The sequence below is a fragment of the Pinus tabuliformis genome, chromosome 3_1, assembly GCF_031772625.1.
Source record: "Pinus tabuliformis cultivar Carrire ecotype Pingquan chromosome 3_1, CPIR1, whole genome shotgun sequence".
NCBI classification, from domain to species: domain Eukaryota; kingdom Viridiplantae; phylum Streptophyta; class Pinopsida; order Pinales; family Pinaceae; genus Pinus; species Pinus tabuliformis.
Window position 1 is genome coordinate 22,909,517 of NC_142301.1, and position 27,556 is coordinate 22,937,072.

Consider the following 27,556-nt stretch of genomic DNA (forward strand, 5'->3'; position numbering starts at 1 on the left):
ACTAGCCTAATATCTTCCAAAAAAAAGCTAAATCATAAACAGAGAGCCCTCTCTGGGTACAAATTGGCTAGAATCTATATCTAAAAGATTGGTTTGTGGTTACCTCAGCCCCCTTTCCCATTCTTACAACTTCTGGGAAAATCTGAGTGATAACAGGAGTGAAGTGGGTCTATAAGACCAAGAGAAATGTCGACGGTAAGATCAAAAGGCACAAAGAAAGGCTAGTTGTCAAAAGATAAAAGCAGCATCATGGAAGAGAGTATGCAGAGACATTTGTGCTAGTCGCGAGGATGGAGATAGTGCATAGAATTGTGGCGATTTCCGCACAACATAAATGGAAAGTGTATTAAATGGACGTAAAATCAACGTTCTTGAACGAAGTGCTAAAAGAGGAAGTGTATGTTGCGCAACCGCTTGGTTATGAGGTAGAAGGCCAAGAAGACAAAGTGTATCATTTGAGGAAAGCTCTTTATGGGCTGAAGCAAGCACCGCGTGCATGGTATAGTAGGATAGATTCTTACTTGTTGGACAATGGTTTCGACAAATGTGACGGTGAACCTACTCTCTACATCAAAGAGAATGCTGGTAAGATTCTTATTATTTTCTTACATGTAGATGATTTCCTCATCGCTAATTTCAAACAAATCATGAAGAATGAATTTGAAATGACTGACTTGGAGTTGTTAAGGTATTTTTTGGGCATAGAAGTGAAGCAAATAGAAAATGGAAATTTTATCTCTCAAGCAAAGTATGTAGCAGACATTTTGGAGAGGTTTAAAATGTAGAACAACAAGCCCGCACCAACTCCAATTTTCATGGGGTTGAAGTTGAGCAAAGAAGATTGCAGCAAAAATGTCAATCCAACATTATACAAAAGCATGATAGGCAGTTTCATGTATTTGACCGCCACTAAGCCGCATATAATGTATGCAGTGAGTTTGGTGTCGAGGTTCATTGAGACACCATGGAAAAACATTGGCAAGCATCGAAAATGATTCTAAGGTATGTCAATGGGAAAAAACAATATGGCGTTTTGTACGCTACAACAAGTCATTTCAGGCTACTTGGTTACACTGATTATGATTGGGCAGGAAGTGTCGATGACAAAAAGAGCACATCTGGATATGTTTTTCATTTGGGTTCCGAAGCCATTTCATGGGCCTCTAAGAAGCAGTTGATAGTTTCATTGTCAACAAAAAAAGTTTAATATGCCACTGCAACATCAACAATGTGTCAGGAAGTTTATATGAGAAGGATGTTGAGGGATCTTCGCCATGACCAAGAGAAAAAGACAACTATTTTCTGCAATAACACCTCAACAATTGCATTGTCAAATAATTATGTTTTTCATAGGAGGACCAAGCATATTGATTCTAAATATCATTTTATCAGAGAGTTGATTAACAATGATGAATGTGTTGCAGCACTGCATGTCATAGGAACAATTTCTTGATATTTTCACAAATCCATTGGTACGTGAAAATTTCGTTTATCTAAGAGATTGTTTTGGAATTATCAATGGCAGTAGTTTTTATTAAGGGGGAGTGTTGGAAATATTAATCCCAACCATCACCTTAAACACAATGACAAACACCATGCTTTCCCAGTCAACTACTGCACAATTGTGATTTTTTTGTAGGCGAAAGGATTGAAGTCAAAGCAGAAGTATAGTGCTGACCATTCTGCAACACAGCAGAGAATTTAAGGCACTTAATGAAGTTTGGTAAATAAATATGGGCAAGCATTTAATCCGCGACTGTTTTCGAAACTCAACAACACCTACAAGTTCAGAAAACCAATTACTATGTAAAATTGCCCATGTTGCGTGTTAATTATTTTCTATGTCATGTATTAATGTCAAATTTGTATGTTGAGATAAATATAGATGTGAAAGTCATTTTTGATGTTGGACAAGTTAGAGAGCGAGAGAGAGGGTGAAAGTCTGTGAGGTAGTGACGCGAAAATTGTGGAGAAAATATTGGTGGCCGTGTGAAAACCAGTTTTATGGAGTTTTACAGAGATTTACTCTGCAACCCCAGTGATGCATAAATCACAATAAGTCTTTTGTATTTTTCACTTGGAGATGCAACCTCCATTTATCACGCGAATATATTTTCCTATGTTTTATATTATAATCAAAAGTATGTTATGTTGCGATGTGGTCTTAAGCCTTCATGAGTAGATTTACTGCAACCATTTTCTTTTACTTTGTTTTGACATTAATGAACTCTGTGTTTTTATTAAGCCTCTGTGTACTTGCGATATCCTTGCTGCAACATAATACTTACCTTGCCGCAACCAAAGATTAGTTGTGATTTCCTTTCCAAAATTGAATTCTGAGTTAGACTCCTTTCCTCTGCCTCTAAGTAAAATTTTCTAACAGTGGAGCTTGAAGCTGGCATGGAAGGGTGTGGCTTTGTGTAATCCTAGAGCTGGCGTGGAAGGGTGTGGCTTTGTGTAATCCTGGAGCCAGCGTGGAAGAGTGGCCAACGTGGATGGTTGGCTAACTAGTTGTGTTTAATGGATTGAATTAAGGTGCAGAGCTGAGTTGATTGGTAAACTATCGAAAAAATAGCTCATTCGGTTAGCGATTTGTTTTGGCCAAATTTCTGAGCATTTTTTCTAAATTTGGTGGTGAGAGGCTGATAGGGCACGTAGCGTGCCTAGTGCACGTGTGGCTACTAAGACCAATGGCGCTATGTGATTGTGAATTGTCGATGTGATAGCATAGCAAGATATTTTCTTGATTGGTTGTTTAGCAGGCAGAGAGGAGACTGTTGCATTTGGAGAACCACATGAGTCCAATAGGAGGATATCCATTGCATTGTGGTGACACCAAAATACTATATTTGAAGGAGAAGTAATGAAGGATCTCGATGGACTAGGTCGAATGGCATGCGCTTGGAGCTGTGCCAAGGGTGTCTAGAGCAACCTCATTCAGAATGTGTCGAATATCAGTCATATCTGCAAAAGGATTTTGTTGGCCTGGATCTGTGTGTCGGGTGTGAAAGCAGTTGTGACTTTGTGGCATGTGGTATGTGTCTGGGAGCCTAGGTGCTACATATATGAATTTAGAAGTTGGAGCAAAGAGATTATATGGTGAATGTGACGTGAAAGGTGTAAAGGAGCAGCTATAGTGGAAGGCATCAACATGTTGGGCTTGTGGCCTGTGTATCAAATGTGTTGTTAAGTTGTTGTGTGGTGTAAGTGACCATGTTGGAATGCTCTCCATGTGTGGAGGATTGTACGTGGATTAAGAGCATGAGTGCCTATGTGTGAAGAAGCCTTGGCCAATAAGTTCAATGAGTGAGGTAAATATTTTCTTGAGCATTTTTTAGAGTATATTTTTTGATGATCTCTTTTTAAAGATTCCATCTAGAAGTATTTTTATGCCGGGTAATATTCTTCATTCAGGTAGTATTTTTCAGTCAAAACAATTAATCGATAAATGGAATGGTTTTATTGATGACCATGAATATTAGGAGGTGTAGTCTATTCCACATGTTCATGCAATCCCTAAGAGAAAAAATTGCTTCTTCGGGAACCCAATTGTTAGAAATTTTATTGGATTCGCTTCTAAGATGGTTGCAATAATAGAGGATACAACCATGGATGTTGTTACCAGGCTGCTCATGTTTCAATATGAGTGCATTTTGGTAGATGAAGAGGAACTTTGTCACATATTTTACAAGGCCCCTTCTCATGGAAACTGGGGAGAGTATGAATTGGATTACCTTATTTGCATTATTTGGAATGTTGCCTTGCATCCCAATCTGGAAGAAGTTGTTGATGTTAAGTACGTAAGCAAAGAGAAGTTCAAGGATCTCATAAAGAAAGCAAAAAAGGTGAAGATGAAACTGCACCAGCAAATGAACAAGCATGGACCCTTTTGAAATAAGTGAAACATGAAATGTATCGTTGTAAGCCTAGCTAAGACTTAGACCAGCAAGCAAGTTAAAGTATTGGTCATGATTAGGCAAGTTAAAGTATAGGTCATGAGTAGGCAAGTTAAATTAGAGGTTGTGATTAAGGGGAGGTGTTAGAATAATAATCATGCATTTTCTTATGACGACGAGTAGTTGATGTCAGTTAGCGATAGTCGACAAGTATAGGTAGAGAGTAAATGATAGTCAGTGGACTCTGTATAGATTCTCCAATTAGGCTTCTATATAAAATAAAAACCTGGCAATTGTATTCAAAATTATTAAAAAATGTTTCTTTGATTATTATAAAAGTTTGTTTATAAATTTTCTTAAATTATTATAAAATTTTGTTGAATTGTCCCTCTATCATTGAAAATGGCATTTATAGTTACTAAAGTTATTGGCGAAACTTTATGAGAATTCCTTTTTTTCCCAATTTTTGGTCTAGGAGGTCTCTTTTATAAAAAATTGAAAACATGTTTATGTGTGTACTTATACAAGTTGACTTTAAAGCTAAAATCTCTCACATATTTCTCTTGGTCATTTATTTCTCTATGCAAATTGATTTCTAGTTATCAATATTGTATTGTTGAAAAAAATCTTAGTTATCAAGGTGTATTAATAATAATAAATTTTCTTTTTTATACATTTTTTATGAATCTAACTTCACTTATTTATAGATATAATTAAATATATATTGAAAAAAATGAATATCCTATGTATTCACCTACATAGAATTTACCATACAACTAGGGTAATTGCTCCATGGCTTGTGCCCAAGGGTTGTCCAAATTTCTCACATTACACATGAATTGATTAATCTAATCATTAATAAATACATTTTTTGGTTCGTTTCCTCTTTCACACCGATGTAACCCATTCCATGCTCTAAATCATGTAAAGTGATGGAATAATCTTCAATAGTGGAATTATATTTAACGTTAAGCATGACAAAATTACTAAGTGTTCTCCTAATATTTTTTAAGGCATTTTTACTTTCTACCGCCTTAATGTCGAAGTTATCTTACTTTTCATTATGATTCATCAATTCATGGACATTTCAAAAGCACTCACATCTTTTATGTCGAAGAAAATGTTAGATCTTTGTTTCTTAATTTTTTCATGGTCCTTAACCAACTCTCTAACTATTCCCAACTTCTATTTTGAACATATTTTGATTTTGTACCATCTTTGATTTAATTAAAAGTAACATTTTTGGTGTTTCAATTAGAGTCATTATTTTTACCTTTTTGCAAACAATTTGACATATTTATTGTTCAAATAATCATCTTTATTTACTGCTCTATATGCTTCAATGCAATAATCATTCATCCTAACACAACCCACCTATCAATAATATGCCAACTCTAATATATATATATATATATATATATATATATATATATATATATATATATATATATATATATATATATATATATATAGATATATATATACATATACATATATCGATATAGATATATATACATATATCGATATAGATATATATATATACATATATATATATATATATATATATATCTATATATATATATATATATATATATATATATATATATATATATATATATATATATATATATATATATATATATACATATATATATATATATATATATATATATATATATATATCTATATATATATATATATATCTATATATATATATATATATATATATATATATATATATATATATATATATATAGATATATATATATATATATATATAGAGAGAGAGAGAGAGAGAGAGAGAGAGTCAATTGGGGTTATCTAAGATGTTTGGGAAGAATGGTTGTCATTTTTCCCATCTAGGTTCAATTCCATGCAAGTGACATGATCGTGAGAAATATTGTTGTGATTAAAGATATGAAAAGAAAGTTATCATAGGAATTTGAGATGGAGGATCTCTGATAGATGCACTATTGTCTAGGTCATGAAGTATGGAGAGATAATGTAAGGACTTTAATCACAAAATGAAAATATACAAACGAGGTACTAAAGAGATTTCATATGAATGGATGTAAAGGAGCGAGTACTCCATTGGAACAAAATATCAAATTTAGAAATTATGATTGCATAAAAGAGGTGATTGTATCGAAAATTAGTGGGAAGCCTGAATTACCTCACTACCACTAGACGAGACATTGCTTATGCAGTAAACATACATAGTCAATTCATGGCTAAGCCTCATGAAAGCCATTGCATAGCTACAAAAAGGGTCCTTCGATATTTAAAGGGAACTATCAATTTTGTTATTGAATATATTAATGATTGTAATGTTGAATTGATAGGTCATTCTGATTCTGAGTGGGCCAGAAATCCTGATGACAGGAAATCCACAATTGGATATGTGTTCAATATAGGATCAAGAGCTATATCATGGAGTAGTAAGAAACAACCAATAGTTTCCTTGTCATGAGTTGAAGAAGAGTATAAATCATTATGTAGTGCCACCTACGAAGCAATATGGCTCATAAGGATACTTGAAGATGTTGGAGAAGCTCAACAAGAACCTACAGTGATTAGATGTGATAATCAAAACACCATCAAATTGGCGAACAACCTTATATGTCATGCAAGGTCAAATCATATAGATACACAACATCATTTTGTAAGGGAAAAATTTCAATCAAAGGAAATTGACTTAATATGTTGTAATACAAATGAAAATGTGGCTCACATATTCACTAAGCCTCTTGGGAAGGAAAAATTTGAGATTTGTAGAATTAAGCTATGTGTTGTAGAAAATCTAGATTATTTTGTAAGCCTAGCTGAGACTTACATGAGAAGGCATGTTAATTAAAAGTATGTTTGTGTATTATGTATTGTGTTGTAACACATTTTGTGTGCTTTTCATATGGTTGGAATTAAGGGGGAGTTTTGGATAACAATAATTCCAACTTACCAAGTTACCAACCACATTAAATGAACCAAAAAGGTTGTCTCATGATTTCTAGAGAGTTCACCTAAATTCTTGTAGAATTTATCACCACTGACAATGCATATAGTTCGTAAGCTTCCTCATCATGTATAAAATTCCTTCTTTGGAAATGGAAATATTAGGTTGTTGTTCTCTGATTTTTAGATTTAGTTTGGAAGGGATAAAATCCTAGTCATCGTTTTAAAGATAATCTTGGCCAAACTATAATATTTAATTTGTTATTGGTCAAATGTTTGATTTCCATTTACTTTAATTGAATCTTGAATAGTAAGGGTCGAAGCATCAAGTGAACTATGTAGTAGCATAATTATTAATTAGCCTTTGTGTGACACTTGAAAATCCCAACATTGTGGATCTTCAATGATCAATGAATAAAAAGGTTTTTGGAGGGCCTTTGTGAGCCACTGAACCCAATTTTTCTCGTATGATTTGTAGGTTATAAAGTTGTATAAAAATTAGGTGCAAACTAATTCTTAAGAAACAAAAAATATGTAATGGCCCAGTATGAAAAAGATATACATAAAGTATGTTTGGGCCCAATATGAAAAAATGAAATGGTGGTCCATAGTGTTTGTGGAGATGAGGGTGTCTCGAAAGTGGTTGTTTGTTAGATGAGGAATTTGAGGCTTCCTAGGTGGGAGAGGTCAACAAATTCATGTAGAGGGAGTGGTTTCTCTTAGTTGGCAGAGGCCAACAAACCAATGTAATGACATTGAATAATAATAAAAGAAGACAAGCAAAGAGAAAGTTAGTTTTTCTCCCAAAATGGTTTCTACCTAAACTTCTTTGTGTCCATATGTGTTGATTCTCGTGTTGTGTTTTGATGTTGTTTGCATGCTTAGTGTTTCTCTTTAATTAATGGTTTAGTTGATTAATTAATGAATTGGTAAAAAGTGATTAACCATGATCTAATAAAGTTTTTATTCACACCCAAGCTTTCAACATTAGGCACAATATGCATGTAGCCATTGTAATTATGTCTCTCATAGTTAGTTTTTAATTGGGGGTTAGTGAAAATTATTTTTCATTATTCCAAGTTAGCTTCATTTACACTATCATCATCATCATCATATGCTAGTATGATAGAAATCACTAAAATTGCTTCTCTAAAAGGCTTTGGGAAGATAGAAGCTTGGAAAGGAAGGATAATTTCAAGAAGAGGGGTTCCTTTTGGAAGGTAGTGAGGCAATAGGTGTTTTACTTGAATTTTTGTTAGGGTTTTAAATATTGTGATGAGGGATTTTCATTGTCCAAGTGTGCAACATCCTTAGAAATTATTGGCATCTAAGAAATATATGTTGTAGTTATCGGAAAAATAATTCGAGAACAATCATTGGACATCATGGCTTGTTCAAAAGGATTGTCAAGTTTGGCACATTAAGAGACAAATTCTAGGAAATGATAGGTTGTAGTGACAATAGCCTTAACAAGGCCACAATGAGAGGAGAGAATTCAATGTGAAGCATCTTAGAATTATCCAAAAGCTACTTGGCAAAGATTGTATGGGGTTTCTCTAGTGATGTAGGTTTTGAAAAAGTCCCCATCAAGGTCAATAAGGCTCTAGGATCTAGGGCTGTGAGAAATGGTTTTAGAAGGAAAAACACATTTTTTTTTGAAGCCATAGAGAATATTAGTAATTGTACATTTAATACAAAGGGGAAAATGGGAGTAGAAGAACAATCATAAGTGAATATTTCACAACTTTTTGACAGTGGATAGTGCTTGATATTTGAAATGGAGCTCCAAATTTTGGCCAGTTCTATTATGGTATACTTTAATGGAGCTTGGATGAACAATAACTTTCTAGATGATGCTTTCCAACCATGGAATTGGGCTTCCATTGGACATAATTACTTGGGATTAATACTACCCTATTATTCAAATAGATTCTCAATATTTATTTATTGTGCTCGACAATCAAGTCATCACTAATTACTTTACCAACCACTCTATAATGATTCCAGTGGAAACCTGATTGGGGTTTCTGAGTGGTTCATGTAGGTTTGGCCAATGGTTTTTAAAACTACCATTCACCGTCAACAATCCATGTGTTAGTTCCACAAGTGTAAGGTTTCCTTATGATTGTGAAATCTTGTTAACCTTTCATATATCTTGCAACCTTTTCTTTCTAATGTATCCATGATGTTGATCATCCTATCTTGTTTTTCATTCAATAATCCTTGGATTTACTTCCAACTTGGGAATCCATTTTATTGAGACTTGTAGATTGATGTTTCCATCTATGGACATGATTTTAATGGTGATTTGTGCTAATAATTGCAAATCATGCATAATATTACATAACACAAAGCCTTAGTTTTCCCATGAGATCATCAACCTAAGCATTATTTATGAAAGAAAAGCTATGCGATCTCAAACTCTTTCTTAAGAAAAAATTTAAGATGTCAAAGGAAGGGCTCTTTGCAACCCCTTTTCAATCTAAAGCAAAATATAAGAGGGAATGAGATGGGTTCTCTAGCACCCCAACTTAAGTTCAAATGAATGATTTATAAAAATGAATAAGAGGGAAAATGTTGAGCTATTGGCAACCTCAATTCATCACATCCCAGCCACAAAAAAATTAATAATGATTTAAAGGGAGAACTCTCGATTTTTTGCTCGATTTTTTGACCTCAGAACCTTTTCCGTAAAGACTTCTTCAACAATAACTAAATGTCTACATTAGTAATCTAATTATGAATCCAACTAATATTCTTGCATGAAAATAGTTGAAAGTGCTATGTGCCATTTTCCAAGATAAAATTATATACATCCTGAAAGACATTAACTACCAAAATTACATTTCTAAAATAATAATGAATAAGACAATTTTGCTAGAATGGATTCTCAATAAAATTTAAAAAAATGTCATTAACAAAACTGTCAAAACCAAACTATCTTAGAGAGAAAATCCTATTATTATTAACGAGGGTGTGCCTAGATTGTATAAGACCCATAAAATACACTAGATTTGCCTTGAAGAGTATACAATGATAAGTGATACCTATATTCACATGCAAGATTATGATAAAAAACCACTACAAATTTAAGTGTTACATGCAAAATTATGCTAAAATCCCACTCCAAGAGAAGGGTTGCCTGATAAAAATAATAGTTTTTTAAAAGTCACAAATATTAAATAAATCATTTTTTTTATTAATCAAATCACTCCAAACTCCAAGTTCTATGTGCCTCCAAAACTTCAGGTGCCTCCAAACTCCAAGTTCTAAGTGCCTCCAAAAATTCAGGTACCTCCTTAATTCAGGTTTCTTGATCTTTCAGGAATCAAATCACATTAGCAATGTTCCAAACAACTCCTGTCCAAACCCTCAAAAAATAACTACTCTATTGGTCACTGTACTCTTTGTTTCAAATAATATAGCATTTAGTTGTTTCTTAAAATGTGTATGTGCATTATTTTTTAAACCTAAAAAATCTTACATCTTTTCATTTAATAATAACAAAGATTTTTCATTGTTTTATTTCTCTATTTATTTATTTTTTATCAAAAGGAATAACTTGTCTGAAATGCAAATATCATCTAGTGAAGCTGGAAAAGATGACCAGACCAAAAAAATTTGGAGGTTGGGGTGTTCTAAATTTGAAGATTTCTAGATGGGCTCTTATTTTAAAGTCTTTATGGAGAGGCATCAACAGTAAGGGGAAGTTGATTCGATCTAAATACATGTTGAATAAGGATTTTTCCTTTTGGTTAATACAAGGAGCGATAGGGAAAAAAAGGTGGCTCACAGATTTGAAATAGCTTTAGAATGGTTAAGAACATACTATTTCAAAATATCTCATGGTTCTTTGGATCGGGCAACAGAATTTTGCTGGGAAAACGTTGCATTATAGGAGCAGGTGAGAGGCCACCAAGGATAGTGGAATTGATTCAGCATCTGAACAAAAGAGGCATTTTTGATCTCACATAGTTGATAAGTGCTTGGAATGGCAGTATTCCAATTTGGCTTGACTCCTCCCAACTGAATCTTGTTGATCAGTATAAACAGGATCGGCTACAGTTTGTTAAAACTCTAAAGGAGGTAGGGATATGTTATGATAGAAAATGGGATTGTATTGCATGGGCTGGAAAAAAGAAGAGCAGAGGAGAAATAGAGGTGGCAGACTATTGTCTCAAAATATGCCACAAGGAAATTCAAAATATATAATATTGTTGGTTTTATAGTTTCTCGCAAATTAATGTCCCAATAAAAATTGTAATTTTCCTATGGCTAATGTGGCGAAACAAGAATATCACTTGGAAAAACTTACAAAAGAAGAACCACCATGGTCATGGGATATGCTATTTGTGCACGCAAAATTAAGAGGATAATGATCACCTATTTTTACACTGTCACAATTCTATTAATATTTGGAAACATTTCACCAGTAAGCTACATATTCCTTTTATTCAGTTTAACACAATAGAGGAGTGCTTAAAATGGTGGAGTAATCAAAGTAAATGCAGGAGGCTTCTCACTTTGGTTGTATTATGGGAAATTTGGAAAAGTAGGAACCAATTGATTTTTTTTTCATTTAGAGGAGGGGAAAACATAATATATGATCTCATAGAGAAGTAGGTTGTAGCAGATCAGAATGTAGATAGCAAGGAAAAAGAAAATAAAGAGGAGAACTTTCAGATCAACAATTACCCAGTGGAGATTTTTGATGGAGCACCTCAAGGATGAAGATGTGGGAGCAGTTTCTGCTTAAAGATGGGTTCCAGGTACACTGGTATGGGGGAGAAGGAACAAGCATGAAGGCAGAAGCTATTGCTCTATGGGGCTTATTATGGTTTACAAAGATTTTGGATATCCCTAGAGTACAAATTTTTGGGGATTCCAAATGCTTAATAGATCATGTAAATAGAAAGAACAATACCCAACAGGTCTCCCTACAAGGCTGGATGAGATGGATAAAAGACATATGGAATTCCTTTCAGAACCCATCCATTCAACACATCAATAGGATGCATAAAAAAACAACGAAAGATTTATCGAAGAAAGGACTAATAGCCACAGAAGAAGATATGTATATCATGATCAAAATGGGAGAAGATGAGACAGAAGTAGAAAGTCTAAAGCTGCCAGGATAGGACACCCAAGACTGTATAAAAAAGGCAGAACTCCAATGCACATAATTTCATAAAAAGCATTGTTTCTTTTTGTTTTTGTTTAAAACTTTGTACAAATTTTGTTTCAGCTACTGTAAAGAAAACACATGAGGAATGCCTACTGTATGGTAGTGAATTTTAGAATATGTAAATGTCCTGTGACATATCTAGAGCTTATAGCATCTCTTTGAAAATTCTGTGATATATTTGCAATTATGCCAGAGAGAATTTAGTTCCACAATTGTTGCAAATTGTAATCTACAGTTCAGTTGTATGTATGTAGAATATTTTCTACCCCATGTAGTCATGTTGTGGATACCACAGGGCTTATGAAGACGATTTGTCCTTCATAATTATGTATTGTTTTTAACATAATATAATATAAAACAGACGATTTTTTCTAACTTAAAAAAAAAACTTCTCTACCTAATTTCACTAATCGGAATAGTTAAATATTTACATAGTGCAAAGATATGTTTTCTTCTTCAAACCATAATTTTTCTACCCAATTGCACGAATAAACTGTAGTTACATTGCTCAATACGGAAAATATTTTTTTCGCTGAAAAAGATTAATAGTCTGCCCAATTGCGTGAATAAATTGGAACAGTTAAATCCTTGGATAAGGCGTTCACTGTATCGATCGCAGATCTATCTCATCCTCGTGAAAATGGACTTTGCATGATTGATCATGTCATCCCCCTGATGCTGGACTTTGCATGATTGATATTCTCGTGACACTTTGGGAATTTCTCAACATCAAAATTTAATACATGAAACATCAAATGGTCCTCACATGCACTGAAAACTTCAAAATTTGACCCTGTTTGGGAGTCTAGATGGTTTCCAAATCCGAGTTTGGAGTTAGCCTGCTTCTATATAAGGCAACCTATGCCATTGTATTTCTCACCTCTTGCTTACCGACTTGCCCTACTCCAGTTGTAGGTATGCTTGTATATTTTGTGTAACCTAGATTGAGGCTTTCCAATCAATCACAGTTATGCACCTTTTCAGTTGAACTGAAGGCTTCCTTTTTTGTAGAACTTGAAAATTTGAGCCTAGTTGGGAGTCTGCATGGTTTTCAAATCTAAAATGAGTTCGCTTGCTTGCAGGCTATCCGATTACATTTCTGAGCGCTTGCCTACCAACTTTGCCCTAGCCCAGTTGTAGGTATGGTTGCATATTTGGTGTAACATACATTGAGGCTTTATAATCTATGAGATATCAATGTGCTTTTTCCCATGTTGCAACACCCCCAACAATGGCAACACCACCAACAATGGCAACAAGAACACCAAGATTCACGACAATCCCATCATGGGCAACAACACCATGAACAACAACAACAAAGGCAACGAACCCATCATCGGTGATCCCAGCGTGGGCAACAACAACAATAGCAAGAGCAAAAACACCATGAACAACAACAACAAAGGCAAGGGCGGCAACAATAACGCGATCAAGTTCTAGAGCAAGGGTAATCACAAGTAGGTCTAAATTCCTTATTTGCATTATTTTCTCATGTAGATGACTCAATCCATTTTGATGATGCAGTCAAAGATGAAAAATGGGTTGCGGAAATGAAGGAATAAATAGAAGCAATAGAAAAGAATGACACATGGGAGTTAAAACGTTCCACAAGGAAAATAAGTCATTGGAGTGAAGTGGGTCTATAAGACCAAGAGCAAAGTCGATGGTATGATTGAGAGGAAAAAAACAAGGATAGTTTTCAAACGATACAACCAGCGACATGGAAGAGATTATGCGAAGACGTCTGCGCCAGTTGTGATGATGGAGATGTCCATAAAGTTGTGGTGATTGTCACACAACATAAATGGAAAGTGTATCAAATGGACGTAAAATTAGCTTTCTTGAATGGAGTGTTGAAAGAGGAAGTGTATGTTGCCAACCGCTTGGTTATGAGGTAGAAGGCCAAGAAGACAAAGTGTATCATTTGAGGAAATCTCTTTACGGGCTTAAGCAAGCACCGCGTGCATGGTATAGCGTGATAGATGCTTACTTGTTGGACAATGTTTTCGACAAATGTGACGGTGCTACTCTCTACATCAAAGAGAATGATGGTAAGATTCTTATTGTTGTCTTATATGTATATGATTTGATTTTTACAACTAGTGATGATTTCCTCATCACTGATTTCAAACACGTCATGAAGAATGAATTTGAAATGACTAACTTGGGGTTGTGAAGGCATTTTCTGGGCATAGAAGTGAAGCAAAGAGAAAATGGAAATTTTATCTCTAAAGAAAAGTATGTAGTAGACATTTTGGAGAGGTTTAAAATGGAGAACAACAAGGTCACACCAACTCCAACTGTCATGGGGTTGAAGTTGAACAAATAACATTGCAGCACCAATGCCAATCTGAAATTATACATAAGAATGATGGGTAGTTTGATGTATTTGACTGTTACTAGGCCGGATATAATTGATGCAGTGAGTTTGCTGTCGAGGTTCATGGAGACACCCAAGGAAACACATTGGCAAGCAATGAAAAGGATTCTAAGGTATGTCAATGGGACAAAACAATATGGCGTTTCGTACGATGCAATAAGTGATTTTAGGCTAGTTGGTTACACTGACAGTGATTGGGCAGGAAGTGTCGATGATAGAAAGAGAATGTCTAGATATGTTTTTCATTTGGATTATGGAGCTATTTCATGGGCCTCCAAGAAGCAACCGATACTTTCATTGTCAAGAACAAAAGTTGAATATGTCGTTGTGACAACAGCAGTGTGTAAGGAAATTTGGATGAGAAGGATGTTGAGGGATCTTCGCCACGACTAATGATTTGATAATGATATCTTAAACAATTATTAAGGTATTACAGACTCATGTGCATGGATTTGCCTATGTTATTTTGTGCAATTGATCAATAAGATTTTGAAACACATAGACAATGAAGCAGTAAAAGAAACATAATAGACAACACACATAAACACAGCAAGATTAATAAGGAGTTCACCCAACACTCCTGGGCTACATCTCCTGGTCCAGCCTTTAGTGGTGACCTCTCTATTATGTCTTCAAAACAGAGTTTTACAACAGTGATCTCAATTTGAGCCTCACACAACAGATACAAAAAAATAACGCTTTACTTGTATCCCCCAAGTCTCTTCTAAGTACACAAACACTCCTCACCGACTCTCTATCTCTGTTGCTCTGTCTCAACACTGCCTTCAATACTGCCTGCATTTGCTTCTGTCGGTCTATGGCTTTTAAACCCAATCTGTGTTGTCTGTTCATTCTCCCTCTCGGGATCTTTGGCTTCTCGAACTTTGTCTACTCAGATCCCCCTCTCAGCGTTAGCAGTCATTACTAAACACTTTCAGGGATGGTGGCCACCTGTACTGTAACGGAATGGGTCATTGGGCCTTTGAAATCCCAAAATTGGTCGTTTTCTGTTAACACAGAGAAACGCTACAAAAGCACGGAAAATCCTGAGATTTGAACTATTATGAATCTACTTTATAACTCCTATCAGGTCCACCTTTGTAGCGATATCACATCTCCACCATTGATCTAGGAGATCTAGATCCAATGACTATGGTCCATTTCGAGCATCCCTTCCGTACGGAGGTTAACCGCCCTATGAGGGTGGTTTTCTCTCTCCTCGACCTGGACATGTGGTAGCCAATGTATGGGCTCGGACAGAGCCCTACCCAAACCACTTACTGCTTTGTTCCTCCCAAAATACCACTTGTTTTGTGGATTTCCTTTGCATTTGGAAAATACGTTAAAACACTGAAAAATCCCATAAAAATGGCTTTGGGCAGATTTGAAATATTATTCATTTTCATTGCCCAACCCTTTCGGGTCCAATTTTCATCGCATCGGCGCTCCCCTTGTATTTCGTTTAATAAACGAAATACATTAAAAATGTCATTTGACTAATCTCAAATCTTATGAAAAAGTGTTTATATTTTTATCGGGTCCAGTCTATCGTAGTCTTAGTCATAATCGGCCCCGCTCCTATGCATAGCTCCGATGCGATATTGCGATATCACAATTGCATGTCGTTGATCCTCTCGGGCCGTGGTTAAGTCCATATGTATATATATATCAACAATGCGATAGCGCGATTGACTCTGGATCATTGATCTACGTGCATAGATCAACGGCTCTCGTTTGATCACATTGCCCGCTGTCGCACTTCCCATATAGCCGCCTCCTATAGCCTCTAATAGCCTTTGCCTATTGCGATTTTCCGATTGGATCTGGACCGTTGATCGGCCAAATCCGACAGCTCGTGTCCATCATTCCTTTGACTGCCGATAAGCCTGCTTGACACTATTTTCTTGGTGTTTTTGCCTCCCGATAATGTAATCTGACTTTTCCATAGGTTTTCCTTATGCGATAGTTTTGATCTTTTAAGCGATTTTTGAAGACTTATAGGTTTTTCTATATCCATTTAGATCATGCCTTTCCACTGAAAAATGATTTTGGACCACCAAAAGTTGGTTTTTCAGCATCAATCAAGTGAGGATACAACTTCCTCACTTGTCCAATCTCTATCCATCTTACACTGCTTGGTTTTGAACCTTTGAGTCTGATTCTGAGGTACTCAACATCCCCTCTGCGCGTAGTTCTCACCTTCTTGTCCAGAACTATATCTTCCTGTAACTCATTGAGATACTAAAGAAACAGATCATCAATAGAAGGAAACTAACTTTGCTCCTCGGGATCTTCAATCAATGAAGATTCAAATAGTCTCAAGTTCTCTGCATTAACTACTGAATATATGTGCATGTAAGCTGGTAAATCAAGGCGAAAAGCATTCTCACCAATTTTATCCAGTATCTTGAAAGGCCCATACCTTATTGGCTTCAATTTCTTTCCTTCACCTTGCATTTTGTCTTTGCTAATGTATAGCCAGACTTGATCACCAACTTGGAAGCTATGCTCAATTCGATGCTTATCATGCCTTGCCTTGTACTTGGCTTAGCTCTTTTCCAGCTTTTCCTACACTACCTGGTGAATTTCTTGGATCTGTTCAATGAACTTGGTTGCTTTGTCCACATCACTATGTCCATCAATTGCTATGTCTTTTCCAAAGACAAAATCCAAGGGAGACCTTGGTGTGAAACCAAAACAAGTCTCAAAAGGAGATCTTTGTGTAGAAGAATGTTTAGCATGGTTGTAAGCATGTTGCACATAACACAAATTTTCATCCCAAAGCTTGGGACGCTTGTTGCAATAGCCCCTGAGAAACTGGATCACTGTCATTTTGACCTCCTCTGTTTGGCCATCTGTTTGTGGATGAAAGGTTGTTCTCTTCTTCAGTTTGGTGTCCATTAACTCCCATAGACTTGACCAAAACTTCCTAAGAAATTGGGAATCTCAATCAGATACTATGGAAGTGGGTAACCCAAAATGCACCCAGACATGCTGAAAGAACAACTTCACTGTTTGTTCAGCTGTAATTTGTTTGTTACAAGGTATTAAAATACACATTTTGTTGAACTTGTCCACAATAACATATAAATAGTCATGACCTTTTCTAGATTTTGGCAGTCCCCCAACAAAGTCCATGGAAACACTTTCCCAAGGACGAGAAGTAACTGGAAGTGGAGTGTACAAACCTAGTTTTGTATTTTTGGGCTTGCTTTAAGCACACATGGTACACCCTTTAACATATCTAGAAACTGTTTCATGCATTCTTGGCCAATAGCAGAATCTTTGCAGCTGTCCAACTGTTTTACTTACCCCAAAATGACCAGATATTAGAGAAGTGTGTACTTCTCGGATTATGTTAACTCTTTTAGTTTGAGGAATGCATAACTTTCCCAAATGATAAAAGAGTTGGTCCTTGACATGATAATCCAACTCTTCTACTTGTTTTCCATGACTTAAAGTTGCATATACATCTTTAAAATCTACATCTTGAGCATATTGTTCAATGTAGCTTTCATGCAATACTGAATTATGCTTAAGTATAGTAGATGCATTTATGATTGGTCTGGACAACATATCTACAACCTTATTTTGTATGCCTTTCTTATATCTGATGACAAGATGAAATTATTGTAGAAACCCCATGCACCTATAGTGTCTTGATTGCTGCAATTTAGTTTGTGAGTGTAAATATTGAAGTGGTTGATGATCAATATGTATAACTGTTTCTTTTTCCAATAGGTAATGTTTCCACTTTTTCACACTCTATACTAATGCATACAATTCTTTATCATATGTGGGATAATTGACTACCGCAGAATTAAATGTCTCAGAATGATAACATATGGGTTTACCATGTTGCATCAACACTGCTCCAATGGCATAGTCACTAGCATCTGTTTCAATCTCAAATGGTCTTTGAACATCTGGCAATGTTAGTACTGGTGCTGTACTAATTTTTTCTTTCAAGGTGTCAAAGGCTTTCTGTTGTTTGCCTCCCCACTAAAAGACCTTGTTCAATCCTGTCAAAGCATGTAAGGGAGCTAGAATCAAGGAAACGTTATCAATAAACTTTCTCCAATATTGTGCTGCTCCTAGGAAGCTTCTAACTTCGGTAGCAGATTTGGGTTTAGGCCAATTCACAATGACTTCGACCTTATAGGGATCTATCTTCAATTCACCACCCCCTACAATATGACCCAAATAATTCAAATATGTTTTGCCAAATTCACATTTAGATAACTTCACATAGAGATTTTCTTTTTTCAAAACATCTAGAGTCTGCTTTACATGCTTCAAATGTTCTTCCCATGTTTTACTAAAAACAAGAATGTCATCTAAATATACAATTACAAAATCATCAATAAAAGGCCTGAGTACATCATTCATTACTCTCATGAAAGTGGCAGGAGCATTAGGTAAGCCAAAAGGCACAACCAGCCATTCATACAGCTCTTGCTTTGTTTTGAAAGCAGTCTTCCATGCATCTTGTTCTGCTACTCTGACCTGATGGTAGCCACTACGCAAGTCTAACTTGGAAAAGTAAACAGCTTCTTTCAATTGATCTAATAGATCATCTATGTGAGGAAGAGGATAATGATTCTTGATTGTTATTTTATTCAGTCCTCTGTAATCAATGCACATCATCCATGAACCATCTTTCTTTCTCACCAACACGATTGGAGATCTGCATGGTGATGTGCTTGGTCTTATGAACCCTTTGTCAAGTAGCTCCGGTACTTGCTTCTTAATCTTTGTATTCTCTAAAGCGGAGAACCTGTACATTCCGATGTTAGGCAATGGAGAATTTTTCTGCAAATGAATATCATGTACAATTTCCCTTTTGGGTGGCAGACTTTTAGGTTCTTGAAATAGAATATCATATTCTGAAACAACTTTTTCTAAATCAGCTTTCTATTTAGCATCACAACCTTCAAATACATTGGTTTTATTAGGGGTATTTTCCTTTACAACCATCAGTAAAAATTGCATGCACGAATTTACAATCAGGGAAAATTTTAGGCGCTAATATTTGAGCATGGGCTAATTTTCTATACTTTTTCCAAAAAAAAGATTCACTAGTTTCCATTATTTTGTAAAAATAATTCGCCCAAATTTTGTAGAATGAAATTATTTTACCCTAAAAATCGCCAAAACATTATATATAGACTATATAAAAATATTATAAATATGAATATTTTTACAAAAATATCTTCAAACATTTTATAGATTTCATATTATGGACTAGTGGGATTCGCCAAGGTTTCTAAACTTTAAGATAAATATCCATCCTTAAAAGTTTCCCTGTTTACAATTCTTTTCATCTGCCCTGAGTTAATGAGAGTGTAGTTATTTTTGAGCTGATGAGCTCTTACAATATATTCTATTCCATCTTTTGTGAATTGATACTTATTTTTTGGCTCTATAGAAAATGGCTTTTCTATCATACAAGTAAGGACTTCCTAAAACAATACCACATATATCCAAGGGAACTATATCTAACTCAACCTCATCTACAAATGTTCACCCAAATGCAAACCTAAGTTTACATTGTCTAGTCACTTGTAGCTTTGCTTTATCACATGCCCAACCTAATGGATATGGCTTCTTGTGAAGTGTGGTTAGTAGTCCCAACTTCTTTACAATTGCTTCAAAAATCAAGTTTACTTATGAAACACTATCAAATAAAGTATCAATCTTTTGATGCTTGGAAATAACTCTAATATGAAAAAGCTCATGTATTTTCCTCTCATTTTCTTCATTATCAATAGTTTTTGCAGAATTACTAGTAGATGCTTCAAATTTTTTACCTTTTATACCTGTGGCTGTGACTGTTGTTTCATCACCCGAGTCTGACCCCAAATCTTTGTAAATAGCAGCAGCAGTCTTCTTCTTCTTGCCATCGAACTTCTTGTGTTTCAGCTCCGGATGCAAAGATTAGAAATGTTCATCATCGTGTCCAGCCTTCTTGCAGTGACTGCATGAAGGTTTGTCTTTCTATACAGCGTTTGCCTTCCTCTCTTTCCATTTATGCTTCCTCTTTTCCTTTTTCTTGCTTGCAATGGGTTTTGATGATCCCCCAATCTTTGGGTTCACATTCTTGCCTCTAGCCTCTAGATGTGTAGCCTGAACTGATACCTCATCTATGCTAGTAGGGTTAAATATGAGAATGGTGTGCCTCAAATAGCAATGTAGACCACCTATATACTTCAACAAAGTTTCAGGTGAGTCTAGATAAATGCCTAGAATTAAAGCTCTTTTCCTGAATTCTTGGGTATATCTTTGTACACTTTGCCCTTTTAATTGGCGAAGAATTTACCAACACATCATAGCTTGTTACATATAAGCTAGTGGATAGAATTGTTTTTTAATGGCAGAAACAAATTCACTCCAGGTAAAAAGAATTTTACCATGCTTCTTCAAATCAGCTTGGGTCCTGCCTTCCCAGCACACTAGGGTAGTTCCTCCAAGGCGAAGGCTGGCCAGCTGAATATTTCTCCTTTCTGAATCGATGTTCTCCACCCTGCAATATACATCAATCTGTCTAATCTAGTTATCTAGCTTTTCTGCATTTAATTCTCCATCATATATTGGCAAATCAAATTTTACATCTAATTTAATCAAAGGGCTAGAAGAAGATGTTGTTAGAGGAGGCTTTCTTCCTTTCTCGTTTCCTTCAGAATGGCCACCTAGAAGAGGTTCCTTTGTTCCTTTGTCTTGTGTGGAGGTTGAAGAATCTTCACTTTGACCTTTCTTAAATTCTCGAAAAATCTCTTCTAACATGGCTCCCATGGTCATGAAACTGTCCATGAACTGAGAGTCTGATTCCAAGGGATTTTCTTCTGCCATTTTCCTCCTAGGATAGGCTCTTCCTATCTTTGGGTTAGTCTTAACTAGTTCTCCTTCTCCTAATTTGAGCTTTGACCTAGTTATCATTCACCAATCCAACACAAGCTTGTCCAACCTTAGTAACCTAAAGCTCTGATACCACTTGATCTGATAATGAGATCTTAAACAATTATTAAGGTATTACAGAATCGTGTGCATGGATTTTCATATGTTATTTTGTGCAATGGATCAATAAGTTTGTGAAATACATAGAAAATGAAGAAGTAAAAGAAACATAATAGACAACACACATAAACATAGCAAGTTTAATAAGGAGTTCACCCAACACTCCTCGGCTACATCTCCTGGTCTAGCCTTCAGTGGTGACCTCTCTATTATGTCTTCAAAATAGAGTTTTACAATATTGAGTTCAATTTGAGCCTCACACAATAGATACAAAACAATAAGGCTCTACTTGGATCCCCCAAGTCTCTTCTGAGTACACAGACTCTCCTCACTAACTCTCTGTCTCTATTGCTCTGTCTCAGCACTACCTTCAATACTTACTGCCTTTGTTTCTATCGGCCTGTGGCTTTTAAAGCCAATTTGCACTGTCTATTCATTCTCCCTCTCAGGCTCTCTGGCTTGTCGACCTCTGCTCGCTTAGATCCCCCTCTGAGCGTTAGAAATCATTGCTAAATGATTTCAGGGATGGTGACCACCTATACTGTAATGAAATGGGTCATCGAGCCTTTGAAATCCCAAAATTGGTCGTTTTCTATTAACACAGAGAAACGTTGCAAAAACACGAAAAATCCTCCAAAACACTGTTCATCGAATTTGAACTATTATGAATCCGCTTTATAACTCCTATTGGGTCCGCCTTTGTAGCGATATCACATCTCCATCATTGATCTAGGAGATCCAGATCCAATGACTGTGGTCGATTTCGGGAATCCCTTCCGTACGGAGGTTAACAGCCTGATGAGGGTGGTTTTCTCTCTCCTCGGCCTAGACACGTGGCAGCCAATGTATGGGTTCAGGCGGAGCCCGACCCAAATCACTTACTGCTTTGTTCCTCCCGAAATCCCACTTGTTTCGTGGATTTCCTTTACATTTGGAAAATACATTAAAACACTGAAAAATCCTGTAAAAATGGCTTTGGGCGGATTTGAAATATTATTCATTTTCATTCCCCAACCCTTTCGGGTCCACTTTTCATCACATCGGCACTACCCTTGTATTTCATTTAATAAATGAAATACATTAAAAATGCCATTTGACAAATCTCAAATCTTATGAAATAGCATTTATATTTTTATCGGGTCCAATCTATCACAGTCTTAGTCATAATCAGCCCTGCTCCTATGCATAGCTCTGATGCGATATTGCGATATCGCAATCGCATGTCGCTGATCCTCCCGGGCTGTGGTTAAGTCCATATGTATATATATATCAGCGATGCGATAGCGCGATTGACTCTGGACCGTTGATCTGCATGCATAGATCAATGGCTCTCATTTGATCGCGCTGCCCGCTATCGCGCTTCCCATATAGCTGCCTCCGATAGCCTCCGATAGCCTTTGCCGATTGTGATTTTCTGATCAAATCTGGACCATTGATCGGCCAGATCTGACGGCTCCTGTGCATCATTCCTTTGACCACCTATAAGCCTATTTTCCATTGTTTTCTTGGTGTTTTTGCCTCCCGATAGTGTAATCCGACTTTTCCATAGGTTTTCCTTATGCGATAGTTTTGATCTTTTAAGCGATTTTTGAAGACTTAGAGGTTTTTATGGATCCATTTAGATCAACCAAGAGGAAATGACAACTATTTTCTACAATAGCACCTTTGCAATTGCATTGTCAAAGAATTATTTTTTTCACAAGAGGACCAAGCATATTGATGCTAAATATCATTTTGTTAGAGAGTTGATTAACAATGATAAAATTGTGTTGCAACACTGCAGGTCATAGGAACAATTTGCTGATATTTTCAAAATTCCACTGGCACGTGAAAATTTTGTTTATCTTAGAGATTGCTTGGGAATTATCAATGGCAGTAGTTTTTATTAAGGGGGGCTGTTATAAATATTAATCCCAACCACTGCCTTAAACACACTGACAAACACCATGTTTTCCCAGCCAACTACTGCACCGTTGCGATTTTTTTTGCAGGCAAAAGGACTGAAGCCAAAGCAGAAGTACAACGCTGACCATTCTGAAACACAACAAAGAGGTTAAGGAACTTAATGAAGTTTGGTAAATAAATATGGGAAAGAATTCACTCCGTGATCGTTGCCCACACTCCACAACAGCTGCAAGTTTAGAAAATCAACTACTATGTAAAATTACCCATGCTGCATATTAATTATTTTCTATGTCATGTATTAATGTCAAATTTGTATGTTGAGATAAATATGGATGTAAAAGTCATTTGTGACGTTGGGCAAGTTAGAGAGCGAGAGAGAGGGTGAAATTATATGAGGTAGTGAGGAGAAAATCGTGGAGAAAATATTGGTGGGTGCGTGAAAACCAGTTTTACGGAGTTTTAGAGACATTTACTCCACAACCCCAGTGATGCATAAATCACAGTAAGTCTTTTTGGTTTTTAAATTGGAGTTGCAGCATCCATTTATCAAGCGAATATATTTTCATATGTTTTATATTATAACCAAAACTATTTTATGTTGTGATGTGGTCTTAAGCCTTCATGAGTAGATTTACCAAAACCATTTTGTTTTACTCGGTTTTGACGTGAGTGAACTCTGTGTTTTTATTAAGCCACTGTGTAGTTGCGATATCATTGCCGCAACATAAGACTTACCTTGCCACAACCAAATATTAGTTATGATTTCCTTGGCACAATTGAATTCTAAGTTAGAATCCTCTCCTGTGCCTCCAAGTAAAATTTTCTAATAGTGGAGCCTGAAGCCGGCGTGGAAGGGTGTGGATTTTTGTAATCCTAGAGCTGGCATGGAAGGGTGTGGCTTTGTTTAATCCTGGAGCTGGCGTGGAAGAGTGGCCAATGTGGATGGTTGGATAACTAGTTGTGTTTAATGGATTGAATTAATGTGCAGAGTCGAGTTGATTCTCAAACTATAGAAAATAGCAGCTCATTTGGTTAGCAATTTGTTTTGGCCAAATTTCTGAGCATTTTTTCTAAATTTGGTGGCGAGAGGCTGATTGGGCACGTAGCATGCTCGGTGCGTGTGTTGATACTGGGACCAGTGACACTATGTGATTGTGAATTATTGATGTGATAACATAGCAAGATATTTTCTTGATTGGTTTCTTAGCAACAAGAGAGGAGACTATTGCATTTAGATAACCACACGTGTCCAATAGGACGATATCCATTGCATTGTGGTGACACCAAAAGACCATCTTTGAAGGAGAAATTGTGAAGGATCTTGGTGGATCAGGTCAAATGGCATGCGCTTGGAGCTGTGCCAAGGTTGTCTAGAGCGACCTCATTGAAAATGTGTCGAAGATTAGTCATATCTGCAAAAGTATTTTGTTGGCTTGGATATGTGTGTCGGGTGTGAGATTTAAGGGTGTGAAAGTGGTTGTGACTCTATGGCATGTAGTATGTGTCTAGGATCCTAGGTGCTACATACATGAATTTAGAAGTTGGAGGAAAGAGATTGGATGGTAAATGTGATGTGAAAGGTGTAAAGGAGCAGTTGTAGTGGATGGCGTTACCACGTTGGGCCCATGGCCTATGTATCAAATGTGTTGTTAAGTTGTTGTGTGGTGTAAGTGATCAATTTGGAATGCTCTCCCTGTGTGAAGGATTGTATGCGGAGTAAGAGCATGAGTGCATATGTGTGAAGAAGCCTCGGCCAATAAGTTCAATGAGTGGGGTAAATATTTTCTCGAGCATTTTTTAGAGTATGTTTTTTGATGATCTCTTTCTAAAGATTCCATTTGGAAGTATTTTTGTGCCAGATAATATTCTTGATTCAGGTAGTTTTTTTGAGTGAAAAAAAGTATTCGATAAACAAAATGGTTTTATTGATTACCATGAATATCAGGAGGTGTAGTCTATTCCACATGTTCATGCAATCCCTAAGAGCAAAAATTGCTTCTCCGGGAACCCATTTGTTCGAAATTTTATTGGATTCACTTCTAAGATGGCTGCGACAGTAGAGGATACAACCATGGATGATGTTACCAGGCCACTCATGTTCGAAGATGAGTGCATTTTTGTGGATGAAGTGGAACTTGGTCACATATTTTACAAGGCTCCTTCTCATGGAAATTGGGGAGAGAATGAATTGGATTACCTTATTTTCATTATTTGGAATGTTGCCTTGCATCCCAATCCAGAATGAGTTATTGATGTTAAGTACCTAAGAAAATAGAAGTTGAAGGATCTCATAAGGAAAGCAAGAAAGGTGAATATGACACTGCACCAACAAATGAACAAGCATGTACCCTTTTGAATGAAGGGAAACATTAAATGTATCATTGTAAGCCTAGCTGAGACTTAGACCAACAGGCAAGTTAAAGATAGGTCATGAGGAGGCAAGTTAAATTATAGGTCATGAACAGACAAGTTAAAGTATAGGTTGTGATTAAGGCGAGGTGTTAGAATAATAATCATGCATGTTCTTATGACAACGTGTAGTTGGTGTCAGTTAGTGATAGTCAACAAGTATAGGTAGAGAGTAAATGATAGTCGGTGGAATTCATGCAGATTCTCTGGTTAGGCTTCTACATAAAATAAAAAACTTAGCAATTGTATTCAAAATTAGTAAAAAAATGTTTCTTTGATTATTATAAAAGTTTTTTTAGAATTTTTCTTTAATTATTATAAAAGTTTGTTGAACTCTCCCTTTAACATTGAAAATGAAATTTATAGTTACTAAAGTTATTGGTGAAACTTTATGAGAATTCCTTTTTTGCCAATTTTTGGTCTAGGGTTTCTCTTTTATAAAAAATTGAAAACATGTTTATGTTTGTACTTATACAAGTTGACTTTAAAGCTAAAAATATCTCACATTTTTCTCTTGGTCATTTATTTCTCTATGGAAATTGATTTCTAGTTTCTAATATTGTATTGTTGAAAAAATTCTTAGTTACCAAGTTGTATTAATAATAATAAATTTATTTTTTTTATGAATCTAAATTCACCTTATTATAGCTATAATTAAATATATATTGAAAAAAATGAATATCCTATGTATTCACCTACATAGAATTTACAACCTAGATAGGATTTAACATACAACTAGGGTAATTAATCCATGGCTTGTGCCCAAGGGTTGTCCAAACTTCTCACATTACACATGAATTGATTAATCTAATCATTAATAAATACCTTTTTTGGTTCGTTTCCTCTTTCACACCATTGTAACCCATTCCATGCTCTAAATCATGTAAAGTGATGGAATAATCTTCAATAGTGGAATTATATTTAACAATAAGCATGAAAAAATTACTAAGTTTTCTCCTAATATTTTTTAAGGGATTTTTACTTTCTACCACCTTAATGTCGAAGTTATCTTACTCTTCATCATTAGTCATCAATTCATGGAAATTTCAAATGCATTCGCATCTTTTATGTCGAAGAAAATGTTAGATCTTAGTTTCTTAATGTTTTCATAGTCCTTAACCAACTCTCTAACTATTCCCAACTTCTATTTTGAACATCTTTTGATTTTCTACCATCTTTGTTTTAATTGAAAGGAACATTTTTGGTATTTCAATTAGAGTCATTACTTTTACCTTTTTGCAAACAATTTGACATATTTGTTGTTCAAATAATCATCTTTATTTACTGCTCTATATGCTTCAATGCAATAATCATTCATCCTAACACAACCCACCTATCAACAATATGCCAACTCTAATATATATATATATATATATATATATATATATATAGTCAATTGGGGTTATCTCAGATGTTTGGGAAGAATGGTTATCATTTCGCCCATGTAGGTTCAATTAAATGCAAGTGACATGATCGTGAGAAATATTGTTGTGATTAAAGATATAAAAAGAAAGTTATCATAGGAATTTGAGATGAAGGATCTTTGGTAGATGCACTATTGTCTAGGTCTTGAAGTATGGAGAGATAATGTAAGGACTTTAATCACACAAAGAAAATATACAAATGAGGTACTAAAGAGATTTCATACGAATGGATGTAAAGGAGTGAGTACTCCATTGGAACAAAATATCAAATTTAGAAATGATGATGGCATAAAAGAGGTGAATGAAAAATTGTATCGACAATTAGTGGGAAGCCTGAATTACCTCACTACCATTAGACAAGACATTTCTTATGCAGTAAACATACTTAGTCAAT